Consider the following 22,016-nt stretch of genomic DNA (forward strand, 5'->3'; position numbering starts at 1 on the left):
CAATTTATTTCATTTATGCTTTCTCTTTTCATATCTGAACAAGAAAGCAATGAGAAAAGAAAAAGCTGGGTCTACTTAAATTTTAAAAGGCCTTTTTCAATGAATTTAAAATAAAAAGCCTACAGGACAGGAGAAGAGTTTAATTGGCAATGTTTTTCTTGCGCTGAATAATAGTACATCTTAAAATCAGTGGCATTTTAGGTTCAATAAAATATGACATTTAGTCATCGTGTCATAGAACTAAATATATCTAATGCCAAGAGACTTGGAGAACTAGTCTAGCTTCTCCAGTTTTGTATTTGAGGGACTAAGGCTCAAAGAAGCAAAATGAGTTACCAATAATTACACAGCTCTCAAGTATCTGACCGTGACAAGCCAGACTTTAGAGGTCACCACTGATGACTGTTGTGAACAAGGCTTATTTAGTGGTTATGACATGACATCATTTTTGTCCCCACATTGAGGTTACTTCTTCCTTCTGGGTACGTAAGAAAACTGTGTGATCTAACAACATGAAATGATAAAGTATTTCTTATATTTGGGAGACTCCCAGGAGGCATAAAAATATGGTGTTTCCAACAATATATTGTAAGTTCTTTGGGGGATGGTGGCAGTTTTTTAATATTTAAGGAAATACTATTTCGGGCGGAAAAAAAGGATAATATTCCTTTAACATTTAGAGAATTCCAGATAAACAACAGAGGCAAAACTCAGAACCCCTGAAAATAAAATAATGTAGTTTAACTTTTTTTCCACACTGCTGTCTGGTATTTATTAATATTACTGTGGACATTCCCAACGTTTTTCACCTTTGTCGTGCATCAGAATTCCTCATGCATTTTCCCCTTTTATTTATTTTTATTATTATTATTTTTAAAGATTTTATTTGAGAGCGAGAGAGAGTGAGAGAGCGAGTACGAGTGGGGTGAAAGGCAGAGGGAGAAGCAGACTCCCCGCTGAGCAGAGAGCCCGATGCGGGGCTCATTCCCAGGACCCTGGGATCGTGACCTGAGCCAAAGGCAGATGCTTAACCGACTGAGCTACCCAGGTGCCCCTGCCTTTTCCCTTTTTAATAATTATTTTAATTTTTAACAAAAGAATGCATTATGTGTAGATAGTTCTGAAATCAATAGGTATAAGGCTTATAACGAAAAGTAGCAGTCTCTTGTCCTTTACGTTGAACTCCAGGTGTGCTCCCTAGAGAAAAACATTTAATTCTTACAGCCTTTCCCTTGGCATCTCTAAATGATGTCTATCAAGCAATAGAGGAAGACATGACTTCTTTCTTGTACAACCATATGTTTCTTAAACAGCTTTATTGAGGTGTAATTGACCTACAATAAATTGTACAAATTTTAAATGTCCAAATCCATAGGTCTTGGCAGATGCACTGACTTATAAAACCATCACCACAGCAAGATAGTGCTATAAGCACTATCATTCCCACTCAAAATTTCTTTGTGTCTCTTTGTAACTCCACCCTGCCACCTCTCCCGGTAACTCCCCCCTGCCACTCCCCCCTGCCTGCTCTGAGTTGCTTTCTATTGCTATTAATTACCTGGCATTTTCTAAAATTTTACATAAATGGAACATATCGTAGGTACTTTTTTTTCCTGGTTTCTTTCACAGAGCATAATTATTTTGAGATTCATCCATGCTTTTTTGCATGTATCAGTAGTTTATTCCTTTTTATTGCTGATTAGTATTCCATTTATGGATACACCATAGCTTGTTAATTTATTTACCTGTTGATGGACGTTTGGGCTGTTTCTAGTTTTTGGCTGTCGTAACAAAGCCGTTAATAGTTGTGTGAAAGTCTTTCTATGGGAATGTGCTTTCATTTCTCTTGCATTGATATCTACTAGTGGAATGATTTGGTCACGTGGTGGTAGTATGTTTAATTTTTTAAGAAACTGCTAAACTGCTTTTCAAAGTGGTTGCACTATTTTACAGTGCATCTCCAGTGTATGAGGGTTCCAGTGGTTCCATGTCCTCGACGATGCTAAGAATGATCAATCTTATTTTAATCATAGATCTTCTAATAAGTATGTAGATATGTTTAATTAGGATTTTGATTTCCTTTCATCTAGTTGCTAATGATATGAAACAGAATAAAATACTATGATAAGATGAGTGAGACACTCACCTTGGCCACAGAATTTGGGGGGGTGCCAAGAAACTCTGTAATCAAGATAAATAATATCTTAGTGCAATATTAAAAAAATTAAAAATACAGCAAAATACCCACAATGAACAAAGTATGAACATCTTAAATAAAGACTGTATTAACATTCTGATTTTTCCTTTTGCTTGAGATTCCAGTATGACTTGGCACTCCCCTGATGTTGGGGACTTTTTTTCAAATACTTATTTATTATCTGTATATTCACCTGAAAGTATCTATTCAAATCTTTTGCTCTAATTTTTCTTGTAAGATTGTTTTTTTTTACTGAGTTTGAGAATACTAGTCCTTCCTTAGGTGTGTGTTTACAATATTTTCTCCCAGTCTGTGGTTTAAGTTTACTTTTTCCTAACAGTGCTTTCAAAGAGAGGGATTTCTTAATTTAATGAAAATCAAATGATCAATCTTATCATTTAACTTTATGGATTGTGCTTTTGGTGTCGAAAGAAAACTTTGCTTAATCAAAGTTCTCAGAGATTTCCTATTGGAAATTTTATAGCTTTAGGTTTTACAATAAGGTATGTGATCATTTTGAGGGTCAGTTTTTGTATAGATCAAAGCTTTTTTTTTTTTTTTAATACCTATGACTATCCAATTGTTTCAGCACCATTTATTGAAAAGACTATCCTTTCTTTACTGAATTGCCTTTGTGAATTGCCTTTGAAAATCTGTTCTCTTTCACAGAATTTTGTTATTCTCCCTTAAAAGATGTTTTGGCTATTTTAAATTCTTTATCATTCCACGTGAATTTTAGAATCAGCTTGTCAATTTCAACAGAAAAGGCTGCTCAATTTTGCCTGAAATTACATTAAATCTATAGATCAACTGAAGAAAAATGATATCATAACTATAATGAATCCTCTGATCTGTGAACATGGTTTCTCTCTTGATTTATAAAGGTATTCTTTAATTTCTCTAAGGAATGTTTTGCAGTTTTTAGTGTATAGGTTTTATGTATCTTTTGTCAGAGTTATCCCTATAAATTTAATACTGCTCACTGTTGTAAATGTGTTTTTTTAAAGTAACTGCAACTTCTGGTTGTTGCTAGAATATAGAAATGGAATTGATTTCTGTATTTTGATCTTGTATTCTGTAATCTTGCTAGACTTATTTATTAGTTCTAGTATCTTTGTGATAGAGTCCATAGAATTTTTTACATAGATGGTCATGTTGTCTTTATTTATATTTATTTATTTGAGAAAGAGGGAGAGAGAGAGAGAGAACACGCCCACCTGCATGTGAACGGGAAGGGAGGGGTGGGGGGTGGCAGGGGGAGAGGGAGAGGGAGGGAGAGAATCTCAAGCAGGCTCCATGCCCAGTGCATAGCCCATTGCAAGGCCCCATTTCATGATCTTGAGATCATGACCTGAGCCAAAATTAAGAGTGGGACACTTAACTGATTGAGCCACCCAGGCACTCCTGGTCATGTTGTTTTTAAATAAAGAACACTTTCCTCTGTCTTATCTATTTTTTAATTTCTTTTAAAAGATTACCAGTATGGAAAAAATAAAGATTACAAGTATGAAATAAAAAAAAAGAACACTTCTTCCTTTTCAATATGGATTTTTAAAAATTTCTTTTACTTCATTATACTGGCTAGAACCTTCAGTACAGTGTTGAATAGAGGTGGTCTAGTGAATGTCCTTGTCTTATTAAAGTTCTGAGAGGGAAATTATTAATACTTTCATCATTAAGTATGCTGCTAGTTGTAGTTTTGTAGGAATTCCTTCTGTCCCCTTCTGTTTCTAGTTTGCTAAGAAGTTTTAATTAGGCATGCATATTGGATTTTATCAATTTCTTTTTTGTATTTATTGAGATGATCGTATTCTTTTTCATTTTTAATTTTATATGGTCAGTTACATTGGTTGATCTTCCATTTCCTGGGATAAACTCCACTTGCTTGTGATGTATTATATTTTCTATATATTGTTGATTAGATTTCTTGAAATTTTAAAATAATTTTTGCATTTATATTCATGGGAATTATAGTTCTGTAGTTTTAACATCTTTGTCCAATTTGGGTACCAGAATATGCTGGCCTCATAGAATGAATTGGGAATTGTTCCCTCTTCCTTTATTTTTCTGGAAATTTGAATAAAATTGTATTATTATTATTTCTTAAAGGTTAACTAGAATTCGCTAGGGAGGCCATATGGATGTGGGGTTTTCTGTGGGACCTTTTACCTTCAAATTCAATCTTTAAAAAATGATATAGGACCATTCAGGTTTTCTGTTTCTTTTTTAGTTAGCTTTGGTAGTTTGCGTCTTTCAGGCTGTTTTGTATTTCATATACAATGTCAACATTATTTTATTTTTTTTAAGTTGGGCATGGAGCCCTACATGGAGCTTGAACTCACAACCCTGAGATCAAGACCTGAGCTGAGATCAAGAATCAGATGCTTAACCAACTGAGCCACCCAGGCACCACATATTTTTCTTGAAATGCTTTAAGAATATATAGCATTGCTACTTCTTTCATTTTTCACATTGGTAATTTATGCCTTCTGTCTTTCATTTCTGACCATTATATTTAGGTATATATCAATTTTATGGATCTCCTTAAAAAAGGGTTTTCCTGTTTTCTGTTTCATCAATTTCTGCTCTGGTCTTTCTTATTTATTTTCTTCTTTTGTTTTCATTTCCTCTCTCTTGTTAGTTTTTTAAGGTGAAAATTAAGGTCATTGATTTGAGACCTTCCTTCTGTTGTAATGTAGTTTATTCAGTGCTATTAAATAGATGTTATTGCATTTAAGTACTACTTTGGCTGCATACCCACGTTTTGATACATTGTGTTTTCATTTGACTTCAGTTCAGAATACCTTATCATTTCATTTTTTACCCATTGGTTATTTAGAGAGGTATTATTTAGTTTCTAAATTTTAAGGATTGGCCATATATTGATTTGACATTGATTTCTAATTTATTGCTGTTTTTGTAAAGAACATACGTGATTTACACACGTTTCAAATTACTCTGACTTCTTTTATGGCCCACAGAGTGGTCCAGCTTTGTAAATATCCCATGTGTATCACAGGAATGTATATTCTCCTGTTGTTAGGTGGAGTTATTAGGTCAAGTTGATTGATAGTGTTTTTCAAGAATTCTTTATACTTAATGATTTTCTATCTACTTATTCTCTGAGTTATTGAGAATGGTGTGGAAATCTCTGACCGTAACTGAGGAATCTAGACTGTTTCCATCCTATGGCTCTATTATTTCAACATAACATACTTACTATTCAAAGCCTGGGAAAGAGAGAGTTTGGAGAACTCCAGCCACTCTTAAAACTCTTGGACCAGAAATGGCCTATCTGGTTACTTACCATTGGCAAGAAATAATTACATGGCCCCAAACAAGGAGATCTGGGGGAGGGAGGGGCACATGTTGTATTTCGTAAGGAATAACCATATTTTCTATAATGAAGTGTACCCAGCATGAGAGTTGAAAATATTCCCAGGTTTATTATGCCTTAGTGTATAGAAATGACTCTTTAATAGACTCTTCCATATCATAAAGTTTGTCCCATGCCACACAATGCGTATCTTGGACATAACAAGGGACTTGTTTATCATTTTTTAAATATAACTGGAAGTCTAATTTCATGAAAACTTTGGGATGGAACAGGGTCATCCCTGTCTAAAGAAATAATATAGTAATGAACAATTTTCTGTCATTATGTGCCAGTTTGCTAGTTGTGATATGTAAATAATTTCATGTAATCTTTACAGAAACTCTATTTTTTATCCTAATTTCTAAGATTATGATACTGAAGTGTAGAGATGTGAGTAATTAGTACATGGACAAATAGGTAAAAAATTGGCAGAACTGTTTCTTACATGCTCATATTAAGTCCATATGATGCCAGAGTCTGTTCTGTAGGTTTTCTATGTTGTAACTAAGATGGATCTGTTCTTTTCTCCAGATTCTGGCAAGTGGATTCAGGAGAAAAAATGTGAAAACAAGTTCAAATGATGAGTGACAGTTATGTTTCACTTGAAATGATAAATGAACATAGAAAGAAATGACTGAGGTATCCCCATGAAATAATTATAAAGTTATGTGATCCATTATAAGCATATTAAGATAGCTATCTTCAAGTGTTTGGAAAACTCTCATGAAGAAAGAAATTATGGTGGTTATATATAGCCCAGTATGAGGCCATATTTAATCAGTTTGTATAGCACCATGATTGAAACACAAACACACACACACACGTAAATGCACATCTATGTATTTATATACATACACATATATAAATTAGAATATATCAAGTATCTGTTATATATATATATACACGCATGTGAGTATATAGGCATATATGCATATATACATGCGTGTGTGTGTGTGTGTGTGTGTGTATGTGTTTTCCATGCTCAGAAGATTCTTGGGTTTTTTAATCCCCAAACTGCTATGTGGGGAAAAGAATATCTCCCTGAGGAATCACTATCTTGAAGATTCCGAGCTGACTCTTCCAACCTCCAGTGGAGGGTGTCTTGCCAGGCGGAACTGGACCTCTGTTTTCCCAGTCACAGTTGCAGAATGCCTCATCTGTGAAGTATGGTTAATATGTTTCTGTTATGAAGTTGAAAGACCTATAAACTCAAGAAACCTCAGGCATAAGGGGTTACTAAAATCTTTTCATGTAAGCGACAGAAACATAATTATCGCTCTTCAAAGGTGTGATTGGATTTATTTTTATTTCATTGTGAAAGTAGTGTGTAAAAAGAGTGAAATAATATGAGACACAAATTAACGTCACTAACGTGGATGGAAAAATCAGCAGGGATGAATTAAATGCTATTATAAATTGAACTCGAATCTCTTTTCAGTGTTTGGGTAAGTTTTGTTTAATATTTGTTTCATTTTTAAACAATCAATTCTCAGGCTTCTGCTGCTTGAAAAGTTTAAATACAGTAAGATAGCTTTTATGGCATGGTAGACATGTCAGAACAAGGAAGTATTAGAAATGACAGGAGAAATGATCTGCCTTCTTGTACATTTTAGTTTCGATTTCTAAACTTTCTATCACCTATATCTTTTCAAAATATTTAATTTCCTTTTTTTCCTTCTGAGTTGACATGTTGCTCTCTTATTTTTTTCATAGCTTGTTCAGATGTTCCCCCCTGTTTCTGGTCCTGTGCAATTAACACTTGCGCAAGGCCACGTATGGTACTCTGCAGTTTTTATATCCATGAATAGAATAAAAATCTCTGTCTGCTCTTTCAAGCCCTGAGAGTTTACACTTGATTTTAGGGCTTGACAGTCACCTTTTAGCAATTCTGTTTTCTAAAGTTAATGCCAAACAAAGATCAAGTCTAGAGTAGAATTAGCGATATATGCTATATAGATTCCAAGGCAAATAAAAGCAATTTAAGGAATATTTTCTTTAGGGGAGTATCAGAAATATTTCATTAATGGGATATTCACAATCTTTTTAGAAAGTCCTGTACTGTGATAATTATGTGAGATGATACAAAATTTATATTGCATTTATCTGTGATAGTATCTGTCTCCAATTTCTATCTCTATTTCTGTTTCTATTCTTGAAAAATGTGTTAGTACATAATGCCCTTGGATGTGAATTCAAACCAGTTCAATGACTACAATCGTATTAACGAATCCAGGGTAAGAATTTGACTACCTCTGCAACCTATGTAGTACTGACATTTTCAAAGGGCTGAAATTCATGTCCAAACTAATGGAGCTGTGAAGAAAGATGCACACGTTTGTAGCCACAGGGTATGCTCTGTATTGTTGAATTAATGCTTAGGGTCATGGTCATAATTTTCAGTAATACCTGGCTGCTTTTCTGTCATTAGTAAAGAGGATGAAAGACAATCGCTAAAGTGGATGTATTTTTGTGCTGTCTCTGTTTTTCCAAAATAAATAAATAAATAAATAAATAAATAAATAAATAATTTTCAGACCCTAAGGATTGAAAACTCCTAAATACTCTAAAGCTTTCAGTGGAAACCAAAGGTAGAAAATAAAGGTGCAGCTTCTAAGACTGAGTTGGTGATTAAGAGAAGTCATGCGTGTTTGTATTTTGATCTGTAGGTTTGCAGATTGTCCAGCCGTTGGTGGCATCTTTAGGGAGATGTGTTTAACTGGTAGCTTGCGTTTCATAAAGAAATACCACAATACATATCCTTTGTCCGTGGACTACCTGTGTGAAGTAACTGACCAGTGCATTATGCACTTTAAGCTTCCTTTGTTACCCTCTGTGCCTCCTTGCTCGGCCTGCAGCTCCTTCATCAGACGGCGCAGTTGCTGTGATGCTCCTTACCCCTAGCACGTCCAGTACATACACTGGAATTTGTCCAACTGCCTCTTCGCCCTTCCTGCCCACGCTTGAAGTTTGATCCAGGTTTTCTCCTCTCCCAGACAATGCCTTGCTTATTCTCCTGACCATAGGATCCTCTGTCCATTTTTGGCAACAGCTGCACACACTCTCCATACTTGTGGGAGGAAATGAGAGCAGATGACCCCCAGTTTATACAAGAGCACTATGTGCAAAGAATGAGATGTTTCCCTGACCGACCAGATGTGTGTACAACACGGATGCCCCAAAGAAAGGAAAAATTCTGTGGTGGTTTTTTTTTTTTTTTGAAATTTGGGAAAACAGAGCAATCTGACATATCTCAGTGCTCCTCTGAAGGGAATATAAGCAATAAGAACTGAAGCTCTGACTGATCCCTGAGAATTGAACAAAATAATGAGAGCTAAGTCGCAGAAGGATCTCAACAAGAAGCCAGGCTAAACTGGGAGATACCCCAGGAGTCCTTACAGATTTATGGTGCCCATCTTATCAGATCAGAATTAGGGAGCTTCTGAGAAGTTGCCTTGAAATATTCATTTGTAAATGGGAAGAAAACTTGGACAGAGAAATAGAAGATGTTAGCAGGAAGTCTTCTGAGGATGCTTAGGAGAGATGAGATTTCCCAGGGGAGAAATGCTCCTTTTAGTTCCTGAGGGATGACCATGCACCGATTCAGTTTTTCAAATTAGGCACCCAGATTTTTGTAATGTGACTGGGGATGTAGTCTTGTTCCGCAGTTACGTGCCAGCACCGTGCTGGTACCAGAACCTTCCCTGATCCCAGTGTTCACAATAGCTCTGTAAGTGGGATATTACTCTCACTGTTGGAACGAGCTTCAGAAGAAGTGAGTATGTTTCTGGTGGGGTTACTCAGTTCCACCGTGAAGGTGAGATCAGGCTGCTAGCACGGTCCACCAGAACTCATTTTAACACAACGTATGTGACGAGTACTGTGGGCCAAGCTTCTCTGTGGTTTTATTTTGTTTTGACCTGCAAAGTTATGTAGTAGGTAAAATATCTCGACTCTAACTTTGTAATTAAAACCTTGCAAGTTTTATGACTTAAAACATTATTATTATTTTTTTTCTTACAAATCGGTAACTTTGAATTCAAAAGTAAAGGATGTTATAAAAGAATATAGCAAGTAGCGTCCTTATTTGCTATTTATGGATGAGCAAGATACCATAGCAGAGCAATGAGGCCACTGTGTTCTGATACAATGGGTTCAATATGAATTTTACTTCTGGTTAACTATATCTTAGCTATTTTTACCCCTTTATCTCATCCCTCTGATTTTTTTTTTTTTTGACAGAGGAATACACAGCGAGAGAGGGAACACAAGCAGGGGGAGTGCGGGAGGGAGAAGCAGGCTTTTCCCGCTGAGCGGGGAGCCCGACGCGGGGCTCGATCCCAGGACCCTGGGATCATGACCGGAGCTGAAGGCAGATGCTTAACCAACTGAGCCACCCAGGCGCCCCTCATCCCTCTAACTGAAATGGAGGTGCTTGTACAAATCCTGGGCTCTGAAAGCTGGAGATTGGCGGGTGGGTGTGCTCTGTGATTTTCTCCATCTCTGTGAGTGTGTGGGCCTAGTTCCCAGCCTGGAGCTGCTCAGCTTAGGTTCAGTGAGGTTTTCCTCTTGACTTCACATAAAACACCAGATGTGAGCTGCTTGAATTAAAGTGGGTTAGAAGTAGAGAAAGGCAGAAATAATATCTTAGCCAAATCACATCCTTTTCTCAAGTCTTTGAATTCGTTCTGTGTGTTTTATGTTTTTGGCATTGGTATATCTCTTTCCATTCAAATAATTAGAGGGTGCCTCACTGCTGAGGAGTTGGACGGTTGGCTTTACTTTCCTTCTGCTATTCTTGGAGAAAAGAAAATCCTGACTGTTGGCCCCTTTGATACTCTTTCTGAATTTTTGGCTACTTCAGGAATCGAATAACTAAGCACAGTGAGCCTTTCCTCTTGCTCCTGCCTATGTAGGTGCTCCCTAATCTCTGTGAGGTATGCAAATGCTGTAGGTGATTATTCCTCTCACCCTGTGAATCACCTGGGGCAATGTTAGGTTTCTGAGATTTGTTTGTTTTGGAACAGAATAATGATGCACACAAGTGCACTAGACCCTGTATTTCTTTTTCTTTTTAAAAGATTTTATTTATTTATTTGAGAGAGTGAGAATGAGAGAGAGAGAGAGAGAGCACATGAGAGGGGGAAGGGTCAGAGGGAGAAGCAGACTCCCTGCTGAGCAGGGAGCCAGATGTGGGACTCGATCCCGAGACTCCAGGATCATGACCTGAGCTGAAGGCAGTCGCTTAACCGACTGAGCCACCCAGGCGCCCTAGACCCTGTATTTCTGAAAGGGGTGGCAGCTTGAGCATGGAAAGGATGGCTGTTTTCCTTGCCCCCTTTGCAAGCCCAGTGGAGCCTCCTATGAAATCTTTGCTCTGCCTGATGGGGGTGCTCAGGTGAGGGGGGGCATGTAGGGAGAGATGGCTTTGGCTGTGTTCTCTCAAGAATCTTACATCTCATCTCCTTTATTTACTTGATTAGGAGGCATGCTACCTATCTTTTCAACCCTGATTCTTTAAGAGGCTATCCATTTGATATTTCCATTTGCTTAATATTTTCTCACTTTACAACTGAGGTGCCATGGATAGATGGGAAGATGAAATGAAGCAGAAATTTCAATGCTTCTATTTCATGAGATCAGAACTTCTAATCTGGGGGAAAAGAAAAAAATTGACCTTTAATAAGTCTTCCTGCCATGGACTGGGAGGTTTGTGTCTCCCCAATTTCGTATGTTGAATCCTAATGCCTGATGTGATGGTGGTTGAGATGTAGGGCCTTTGGGAGGTGATCAGGTTGTGGGGGTGTAGCCTTCATGCCTTGGATTAGTGGCCTTACAAATGGCCCGTGAGAGATCTACTGCACCTTCCACCATGTGAGGACACCGTGAAAAGAAAGCCCTCTAGCAAGTGGGTCCTCACTGGATGGGGGATCTGCCTGAATCTGCCAGTACCTTGATCTTCATCTTCTCAGCCTCCACAAGTGTGAGAAATAAATGTTTATTGTTTAAACCAGCTGGTATATGATGTTTTTGTTAGAATAGCTCAAACGAATTAAGGCACTTCCTTACCTGGGGAGACTAAAGTTTTTTTTTGGTTTTGTTTTGTTTTGTTTTGCTTTACAGAGAGAGAGAGAGAGAGAGCATGAGCAGGGAGAGAGGCAGAGGGAGAGGGAGAAGCAGGCTCCCCGCTAAGCCAGAAGCCCGATGTGGGGCTCGATCCCAGGACCCCAGGACCACGACCCTAGCCGAAGGCAGACGCTCAATCATCTGAGCCACCCAGGTGCCCCTTTTTTTTTCTTTTTTTATAGTTGTAACTATTCCAGGCCACTAAGGAATCACAATTTAGCCCACTTGCTGGGTGAAGCACAAAGATTTATAACACTAACTAATCATTGTAATTAAAAAATTACTTTGAATTTGGAAAATACTTTTCAAATTATAAAAAAATCTCATAAACATTTTCTCATTTTATACATGGGCATGCGTACAGATATATAAATATGAACATATCTGCATGGCAATGGCTCCCAGGGGAATACAGCATACCTTGAAAGTAGAATCCATTAGGATGCTTGGAAATCTAAGTGGCTGTCAAAAAAGTTGGCTGGGTTGACTAGTGGAATCTATCTCAAATACCAAATCTTTCCCTAGATAAACACCTATAACTCCCATTACTCCTGGTATTTTAATGTAACCAAGGGTAAGAATTTTGGGAAGGAACTTTGCCCAGAGGAAATGAAAAGTGATGATCAAGAAAATAATCCAGCCCATTGAGAGTTGGGGATGAGTTGTTGAGGGCAGCCCTTGGCTCTGATTTCATGGATAAGAAGAATAAAATGTAGTTTGTGCTTATTTTCCTCCTTGGCAAGACAAATAAGACAGAAAGAAAATAGCTTTTGGACTAAAGCAGAATCTTAATAAAAGCCATGATAACAATAAATTGGAAGCAGAATTTAATTATTGTTTTTCTTTGCATGATTTGCTCTTTGCCTTCTTTGTAAACTTTCTAGGACTTAGTTTTGATTCTTCTTTTATCCTTCATCTGCTGATGTTATTTACATCCAGAATTGTGATATGTTTACCATATTATTAAAGTAGAACTGGATTTTAATTAAATATCAATTCAGGATCACAGCTTCAAGCTATTTGCCAGCACTGATGGTGATCAATAGAAGATGTTGAACAAAGAAGATAAACAGATTTTCTGAGTAGTCAAATATTTTTCATTTCCCTCTCTTCTTCCTTCTCCCGTTTCCCTGCTGTCCTGTTCCCCTCTCGACTAGTTCCCTCATTCCCCTTCTCCATCCCTCCACCTGCTTAATTTCTCATACGCTGCATATGTTTAATTTCCTGTGTGCTTTTCACTCATTCTATAGCATGCATTCAAACACGGGGAACCGGAAATGTTGACTGCCAGATCATCACGTTTGCTAATTCACAAATCTACTCTCAGTTGCCAGTTCCTTTGGATTAGGCATCTTTGAAACAGTTTCTATTATATGCTTGTTTTGGAATTATAAAATGTTATTTGCTTGATTGTGTATTTATTTTACAACAGTTAATTCACCCTGAGCTTTTATTTGGAAAAACCACTGCCTGCAAGAAGTAAACAGTTCGACGTATTCTAGAATATTATACCTAATTATCCCTTTATTTTTGTAATTGTACACCATTCCCTTCCAAGTTTAGCATTTTGGTTGATTTAACTCCTGCAGAAATTAAAGCTCTTTGTGAAAAATGTTGCTTAGAAAAATTTAGGGTTGTGGATTCGAAAGAGCTATGCTGAATTGGACATATGCTTCATGGAATTAGATCTTTGCCTGTATATTATAACAAGGTCATGATGGATTTGTTGATATGCACTCATTTACTTCTTTTACTTATGCATTCATGTGCTTTTTGCAAAATTATCTGAATATAAAAAGAATTTAAAAGCAATTCAGTATCACGTATTGGCAGTAGTCCACCATTCCATCAAGTAATGAATCTGATCACATTCACTTATAGCCTGAATGTATAAATTGCACAAAATTTAGTGAAATAGTAATTTACATTGTATATTCAGTGATATGAGAAATTTCTATATTGTCTTTCCCTTCCACATATAAACACATATGTATATGTATATGTATCACATGTGTATGATCATTATACTGCTAAAACGGTTCTGGATTTTTAATTTTCTTCTTAAGAACATGTGTCCTTTAAAGTCTCTCATATTTGTCCACTTTTACCTTTTTCTGACTGAACTTTCTTCTTCCTTCTCTTCCATGTCCTTTGCTTGCTTAGGAAGATTATTCCTATATACCTTTGCCTTTATACCAGTAATTTCCCAAGTGAATTGCCGACGAAATCTGTGTACTCCTGCTTAGGCTTGTTCTTTTGACTTCTGGGCATATGAACTATCTCTTTAAGGAACTCACCATTTTACACATCCCTTGCTCTTCAGCTGGACACATGGCCTATGTTAATAATTTTTCCTTCAACAAACAATGAGCACTTGATCGTTGCCTTCATGATTTCTCCTCCTCACTAGCCTGTGTCTGTCATTTTGCTCCACTACCACCCTGGAATATGGTGACTGATTCTCTCCCATCTTCCATCTCCTTCCTTTTCTTCTGGGAAGAATATTGGGAAGCATGTTATCATAATATTTTTATGGGTGTTGAAGAGAGGCTGCCCCATGATGCAGGGGGCAGTGTTGTGTGGTTGGTAGCTGATGTGCATGGATAGAGAGAAGTCATGAACTTTCTTGATAAGTAAACCTGTGACTTGCTGCAGTATACTCAGTGTATTGGCCAGTAGGGCTCAGGTATGTTTTAATGGTCTTTGGAATGAGTGGAAGTAGGAATGAAATACGTATGGGTAATATGAGAGATTCAGTTGAGATTTAACACCAGTGCTTTACTAATAGCCCAGTGACTATGTTCAGCAAAGAAAAATGGTGGAATTAAAAAGTTGAAATTGAGGAGTCATATGAACAAAAGAAAAAAATCTTACTGAGGAAAGCAAAACCTGAAGAGTAGAAGACAAGAAAGAAAGGGCATACTGAGTGAGGCTGTTCAAAAATTAATTTAAAAAATAAATCATAGAAGATCACTTTGGAAGTCTTGGAGACAATTTGTCTTGCTACTGTAACCTTTGGAATCATAACTAAATTATATAAAATATTTAAAAATCAATAAATAGGGCAAACCAGACAGAGGAGGGGTTGAATGGCAGAGGGGACTATGGAAGGCAAGTGGAATAGAGCCTTCAAACAATATTAATGAGACAGATGACCAAACAAAATAAATGGTCCAATTGCTCCCTAGAAGAGCTTTGGGGTAGAAGTTAATTTAACAAAACCTGTTGCTGTTTTTCACCTGTTCAAGGAACAGACCTTCTGCAATCCTAAACTTTTCTGTCTAGCCATCTTGACAGTTTTTCTCCCCTACACAGTTCTGGTGATGGAAAATTTCATAACCCTTGCAGATGCAGGATTCTATCGAACGTTGATTAAACTTTAATCAAATCAAACAAATCAAATCAAATCAAATCAAATTTTCTCTTTCTAAAAATTTTTTTAGAATGGAAGAAGAGTTACCAATGAGAATGGTAAAATGCTGCTGAAATCCTTAGGGGAAATGTTCCTAGGTCACTCATTCACAGCAAGGGTTTGGTAACTTCAGTGTTCATTTGTTGCAGAAGGTTGCTGGTTCGATTGATGGTCCACAATGGCCATGTAGGGTAGAATATTTCATGAACAAAACACAATTTGTTTATTTAATTATTTTTAAAGATTTTATTTATTTATTTGACAGAAAGAGACACAGTGAGAGAGGGAACACAAGCAGGGGGAGCGGGATGAGGAGAAGCAGGCTTCCCATGGAGCAGGGAGCCCAATGCGGGGCTCAATCCCAGGACCCTGGGATCATGACCTGAGCTGAAGGCAGACGCTTAACAACTGAGCCACCCAGGCGCCCCCAAAATTTGTTTAAACACTATAGGTATATTGGCATATTTTTTTTTTTTGTCAAAATTAGAAATGTCTATGGGTGAGAAGTTATCACCTTATGAAATGAGTCACCAAGTAGCAGGTTTATACTGCCATTTAGAGAAGAGCAGAAGTAGCTTTATATGTGTATCCCTCCACACGCCCTCACCTCACAAACATTACACACACACACGCATACCTACGCACACATCCACGTTTCTGGGTATATAAATAGTCAGGTAGCTTTCCTCTAAACACAGAAAAGATAAACTTTCCAGGTAAGTGATGACTATTATTGGTTGACATTTAAGAGGGTTATATTAGGGAAGGAAGTGTTTTGTCGAGTAGCTGATTGAGCCGTTTAGTGTGGCTGCTTAGAAAATTAATTTTGCTCTTTTTTTTTTTTTAACAGAACTGTTTCCTACGTGAGACACTTTCCCTCCCACCTCTCCTCTACAGCCTGTAGATTTAAGTGAAATTAATACTGGACAGACCATCAGTCATTATCTGTGGGCACTAGAAAACAGGTAAATCATGATATTATGAAGCTCGAAAAGTTATACATTAACTCCAGGTAAGCAGATGGTCAAACCCTTCTCAGATGATTATTAATTAAAATCCTTATGGAGTGTAGATCTTTATTCAACCTGTCTAACTTATTTTCAGGCTGTATATAGAGGGAGGGTTGGGGTGAGAAAGGGAGAGAGAAGGGGAATATAAACAGTTAATTTGTAGTCATATAAGAAAAATAAAAATATTTTCAACTTTTCACACTTGAAATACTGTATCCTCAAGCAGAGTAATTGTCTTACTTTATTCAAAGCAAAATGAAGTAAAAGGTTGGTACCTTAATATTCTAGATCCACATTGTGGATAAATTGGCATATCAAATCTTTCCAAAATCAGGGTTATCCTCTTTACCAGTGAAATAACCCAAGGTAAAATATATGGTTTGATATTTCAGAGAAAATCTTATTATAAGCAACTTGGGATCACTGAGATTGAGAATATTTGGCTTTAAGTAAACATGTAGTAAACACCTCCTCACGTAGGAGATGAAATCACATGTGTGAGTTGCCTTGCCTTACTTGGGGGTTATTCCCATTTCAAAACACTATCCTTACACGTCTGACTTGCTACTTGGAATGCCTATCCTCAGAGTCACTTTTTTCTTTTTTTAATTGAAACTCCAGAAGGCCCCTCTTTAAATACAAATATGAGTCTCGGGAGAACTGACTCATGAGTCCCCTGTATTGTCATAAAGAACACTAGCCAGGAGGATGAAAATGTCACACAAGTGCCAGAGAAAGGAATTTTGTCAGGCAGTGTGGTGGGTAACCAGACTACTTCATTCATCCCTTAACACAACCCCATGGGTTCCTTTTATTCCCATTTTACAGATTACGAAAATGTGAGATTAAGTAATTTGCCTAGAATTATGCTGTCAGTAAATCTGTTCTTTTTCTTTCATATCTCTCTGCAATGAGTGCTATTTTTTTTTTTTTTAATAAGGATATGGCTAAAAGGAAAGCTTTGTTTTGAAATCTTATTAGCATACCAACCCCCTATGGAGAAAATTCATGCCCTTGAGATGGAACATTGGGTTCAAGCAGCCTATGTAGTTAGTATTTGGAGCTGCACTCTTTTTTTTTTTAAGATTTTATTTATTTGAGAGAGAGAGCTTGTCATAGCTGCTAAAGATGCTGCTCTTCATGAGGGCTCTTGTTTTAGAATGTGAGGGGGTGGAGGCAAGGAGTGAAAGGTGACTGGGAGGTTAAGAGTCACAGGAGTTTACCTGAGAAGTGCAAAGTGTTCGTGGGAGGTTAATGGAGAACCCAAGTTCACCAGTGACGTTATGTCGTAAGAAGGATGAAGACAGATAAGTGAGACTCAAACTCATCAAGGCAGTGTGCTTCTGCTTTTGCTCTTGGAGAAGGAGCAGTTCCAGAAACAAAGTGGGGTTTACAGAGAATGTCGATGCAATAATAATTTTCATGTCCAAGGCGGTGGCAATTTTTTTGATAATTTGTGTTAAAAAGGAATTTGAGTTTCTCAAAAGGGAAGGCTGAGAGGATGACTTAATTACTATCTTCAAGTATATAAGGGATTGTTACAGTATTTAGAAGATGACAACCAGCTGTTCTCCGTCTCCAAAGAGGAAAACAAGAGAAAATGAATTTGCAAAGTGGCAAGGACTTAGACTGGAGACAAGAAAGAACTTGATTATTACGTATTTTCTTCACCACGTTGCTATTAAATGCTGAAGGAGGGAACTTGTGTGTCTGGGGGCGATCTGTTGGCTTTTTAGAGTGAGTGTCATCTGGTCAGTCCACTCCTCCCTCTGGGCCAAAGGTCTACAGTATTGAGGACACGGTTACTAGGAACACATTTGAGATGGCTTTGGCCCTGCGTGACTTTATGATTTCTTCCTCTTTAATACCTAGAATATTGTTTAAGGGAAAAATGAAGGGGGGAAAATTGGAGGGGGAGACGAACCATGAGAGACTATGGACTCTGAGAAACAAACTGAGGGTTTCAGAGGGGAGGGGGATGGGGGATGGGGGTTGGGTTAGCCTGGTGATGGGTATTAAAGAGGGCACGTTCTGCATGGAGCACTGGGTGTTATACGCAAACAATGAATCATGGAACACTACATCAAAGACTAATGATTTAATGTATGGTGATTAACATAACATAATAAAATAAAATAAAACAAAAAAAACCCTAACTCCCAGTAAAAATTAGTTTTTTTCAAATCTGATCATGACATTGATAATAGAATTTAATACTTACCTTTTTCTTCACTAAGATTTAGTTTCTCATTAAGACTCAATTGCAGAAAAATGCCGTAGGAGTCTTAAATTATCAGTGAACTTCCAAGTATGTCTATCCTGCTGCCTGGCCATCAATGATATGGGGTTATTATGTTGATAAAGAACATGCTTATGATATTAGGCCTCTTTTTTTTGTTTTACTAGGGTTCCTGATGATTTTTAGGATAAGATTTTCTTTGTAAGTTGAAACTAACAGCTGTAATTCTTCTACCTAGAGAGGAAAAGATTCAGGAAGGTGTTTGATGATTCTGTCAGGGTGTTATGTATTTTTAAGCCCTAATTGATAAACTATAATGTGATGCAAAATCACTTTGGGTGACTCTATATAGACAAAGAGTAACTTTGGCACTCCAGGTAAAGTAACCAATCTGGATCTTTTTAAAGAAGGTAAGAATTTGAGACCGTGTCGAAATCAAAACACAGAATCTTTTGTTATCTTAAACTTACACTTTCTCTGTTCATTTTTTAATACTTTCCTTTCTTCCTGGTTTAATAAAGTTATATAATATTTAAATACATATTGGCAATACAATTTAATATTTATATTTATATTTTAAATAGCGGGAGGTATTCATAGGTAAACTCTTCCCTGATAACCTTTGGTCGAAAGATGGGTTTCCAGTTGTGGCTTAAGTTTTTGAAACCTTAAATGATGGTAGGAGTTTACTTCTTAGAGAATAGGATTTGTGCCTTATTTAGCAGCTTTGTTTGCGCCATTAACCAAAAAACTTAAAAATTAAGGTATCATATAGTTCACTACTACTGTTTACAGCTCTTTGTATATTACTATATATTTGAAGAGACGAGGCAATGCCATTTTATAAATATAGTGATGTTATTTATTTTGTCATAAGGAAACGTTCATTTCACTTGACACTATAAAATGGCCCTCCGTGCACATTGTGATGCTGATATGAATTGTTTACCTGTCTGCTAATAGCAATTAGATTTCTTGTTAATGACCAGTTTGTAATTGAATGCTGCTAGCTAGTCATTAAAACTCAAGAGATCAGAGGAAACAATTTCTCAGGCTTGTGGCATCTTGCTCCGGAGGCTTTAAAAACAGCTCCATGTATATATTTTTCCTTTTAAATTTGCTACTAGAGTGCAAAGGGAATCAGTCATTGCTGTTTTGTTCACTATACATACTTCATTAAAATAAGTCCACTCCTTACAGAATTTCTAGTTTAAGAGAGCTAATGGCGATATCAGTCTATGGTATGTACTGAAAACAAGGAGGACACCCAAAATGTTTTAAAATTTAACTATACATACTTATACTGAAGTGCTCTAATGTCTGTTTTAAAATGGAACTCATTTAGGGTAGGGAACTTGACTTTGCCAACACTCTCTACCCTCTTTTCTTAGCAAATTTGATTTTTTATACTCTAAGATGGCATTTTGAAATTGTTATTTTTCTCCTCAGTTTCTACCAGTTCCCTCCCCCTCACGATATACTTAAAGAGGAGATTGAGGCAATAAAGGAGATAAACCTCATCTTTTCATCTCTGAGTCCAGTGGTAGAATAGAGTAGGAAGACTGAGGGGATTCCCTCCTTGAAGGACACTGGAGAAATCACAATAAGAGACCCTTCATCCCAGTTTGAGGCTCGGAGGGCTCTGCTTTCTCCCATCCTTTGACCAGTGTTTGGGCAACTGGAACATACCAACAACTCTTATTAGGAATTATGCCCTGGCTCTCAAACACCTGAATTTAACCTACTTTGCTGTTACGCAAACTCTACATTTGGGGAACACAAGAGTACACTTGCTATTATATTTCATGAATGTTCTCTGAATGCATACACATGTGCACACACAAAATGCATGCATACACCTATAGGAACATCGTTCACAGGGCTTTTGAATTTCTCAGGGCATTAGGTGATGTTTTCAGAACCTGATGACAAAATTTCTCATTCTGCTCCAGTCAATAAAGCAATGAGTTTTCCTGAGTCTTCTCAAGGGCTGATTGCTAGGCAGAATAAATTCTTTAAAACTTTTTTGCCCTTTAACTTTATTAAATGCCTGACATTTAACAACATTAGCTGATGGCAGAAGATGAGTCCTGCTCCGTGTGCTGTATCCTGGAACATGATGCAAGACATAAAAAGAAATCTGGACGGAAATGTTGCCATTAGTTTGGAAGTTGCTGTTTAATCTGAGTTATTTTGGGGAGGAAAATGACTCACAGAAGCTAAGTGTTCCTACAGATTGTGATATTGTAGGAGGCTGGCATGGCTCTTCATTAATCTTATTTCAATTAGAACTCTTCACAGCCCGCAATTAGAATGTTGCTGCTGTGATGAATCCATACTGTACATGTAGCAGAGACTGTTTTCTAATGAAGAAAAACAGGCCACTTGGCATTTTAAAGACAAATTTCCATTTTGGGTAATTCAATAAATGCTTATGCTTCGCCTGTTCTCTCTACACTCTTAGAATCGTTCCCTCAAAGCTGGCGAAATTTTCGATTAATCCTAATCATGTCAAACATAACTGTTGCACATCTTCTAGAATGTGTCTTAACCGTGAGGGAATGACCCCGTAACAATGTGACACTTGTCTGTAGGTTAGCCTAGGGCTCTGCAGCCTTGGTCTTAAAGGGCCAGATAGTAAGTATTGACGCTTGTGGGCGGCATGGTCTGTGGCGTGACTGCTCAAATCTGCCACTGCAGCTCGAAAGCATAGACAGTAAGTAAACAATGGGGTGGTTTGTGTTTCCATACAGGTTTATTTACAAAAATAGGTATCTGGCCTGTGAGACATAGTTTTTGACATCCCCCTCCCACCGCACCCCTGTTTATCCATTTTCTGGAGCCTGGGGATCCGGAAAAGATGTTATCACTTTCAAATGTTCCACCTAAATTGTCTATGTTCTTTAGTCAAACTTATGCTTATAATACTGCTTTTAATACTTTTTAGTACTTTTAATACTTCTATCTTCTGGGTGACTTGGGAGATTATGAATTTGTATTTTAATACATATATTCTTTTTCTTTTAAAAATTTACTTTTTTTTTTTTTTTTTTTTTTTTAGAGAGAGAGTGGGGAGAGGAGCAGAGGGAGAGAGAGAAAATCTCAAGGAGACTCTGTGCTAAGCACAGAGCCTGACGCGGGGCTCAGTCTCACGACCGTGAGATCATGACCTGAGCCAAAATCAAGAGTCAGGGGCTTGGCCGACTGAGTCACCCAGACGCCCTGATACATATATTGTTTTACATCTGCTTCCCACTGATGCAGTGAACCAAATTGGACAAATTGTCATCCTCATTTTCCTTTCATAATTTCCATCACTGTAGAATGACTTTTCGGAGGCATTAGAAATGTCAAGATGTAACAACATGAACATTATTTTTTCTTTCAAATATTCAAGTGATTGGCAAATATTTCCTGTGCCAAGCACCTTGGTAGGGATCCTAAAAGAAAATGTACATCTTTGTTCTTGAATAGAAACACAGCAATAGACTCTCAAAGACAGCATGGGCCAGAGATTGTGCATTCCAGGGTCTCATTTCAGACTTGCAACCTTTTTGAAGAGGCTAGACTTGCAGTCATTCAACAGTAAACATTATAGAGCTGTTATAAATAAGTATTAAATATTGAAGTGCATGTGCTAAGGACCATAAGGACAACTT

General features: G+C 37.3%; 1 protein-coding gene across 1 annotated transcript in view; it reads left to right on the plus strand.

Moving 5' to 3' along the window:
- The window catches only part of LOC115941035 (uncharacterized), an 86,837-nt gene extending 74,994 nt beyond the window's left edge, over positions 1-11,843 (plus strand). Inside the window, exon 6 of the mRNA XM_081815536.1 lies at positions 11,694-11,843. The gene's annotated coding sequence lies outside the window, so the exon portion shown is untranslated. The remainder of the gene's footprint in view (positions 1-11,693) is intronic.
- Positions 11,844-22,016: the final 10,173 nt, after the last annotated feature.

The sequence above is a fragment of the Leptonychotes weddellii genome, chromosome 3 (genome assembly GCF_054177405.1).
Source record: "Leptonychotes weddellii isolate Sample4059 chromosome 3, ASM5417740v2, whole genome shotgun sequence".
In the NCBI taxonomy this organism is placed as follows: Eukaryota; Metazoa; Chordata; class Mammalia; order Carnivora; family Phocidae; genus Leptonychotes; species Leptonychotes weddellii.